At 43.0% G+C, this 356-nt stretch overlaps 1 protein-coding gene across 2 annotated transcripts in view; it reads right to left on the bottom strand.

Moving 5' to 3' along the window:
- osmr (oncostatin M receptor) overlaps positions 1-356 on the bottom strand; it is a 16860-nt gene that overhangs the window by 5473 nt on the left and 11031 nt on the right. The window lies entirely within an intron of this gene.

Raw genomic sequence — 356 nt, 5'->3', positions numbered from 1 at the left:
ATATTCAGATGTGTGCAGCGCATTTTATGGAGGACTGTTTCCTGATCCTAGTAGAGTAGACTACAATGCCGGCTGCACAGTCTGTAAGTACGTTTTCATATTTAAAGGATTTGCCACTGACGATTCAAACCCGAGTTTTGAACAGTGTAGAGTAGGGCTTGTTGTTTGTCGTTTCTCCGATCACAAATGCAGACATGGTTTTATGTTTACGCGGCGCGATGCAACGCGTAAAAAGACAGTATAAGTCATTATGATCAGTAATTATATCCGCACTGGATGCAGCAAATGCCTTGTTTATAATGGGTTTGATTGGTTTTGTCTCGTCACTCCGGCCGGACAGGGCATCACAATATGGT

Source organism: Sinocyclocheilus anshuiensis, unplaced genomic scaffold (assembly GCF_001515605.1).
Source record: "Sinocyclocheilus anshuiensis isolate Anshui unplaced genomic scaffold, SAMN03320099.WGS_v1.1 scaffold117, whole genome shotgun sequence".
Classification (NCBI taxonomy): Eukaryota; Metazoa; Chordata; class Actinopteri; order Cypriniformes; family Cyprinidae; genus Sinocyclocheilus; species Sinocyclocheilus anshuiensis.
This window is presented reverse-complemented; position numbering and strand designations above follow the sequence as displayed.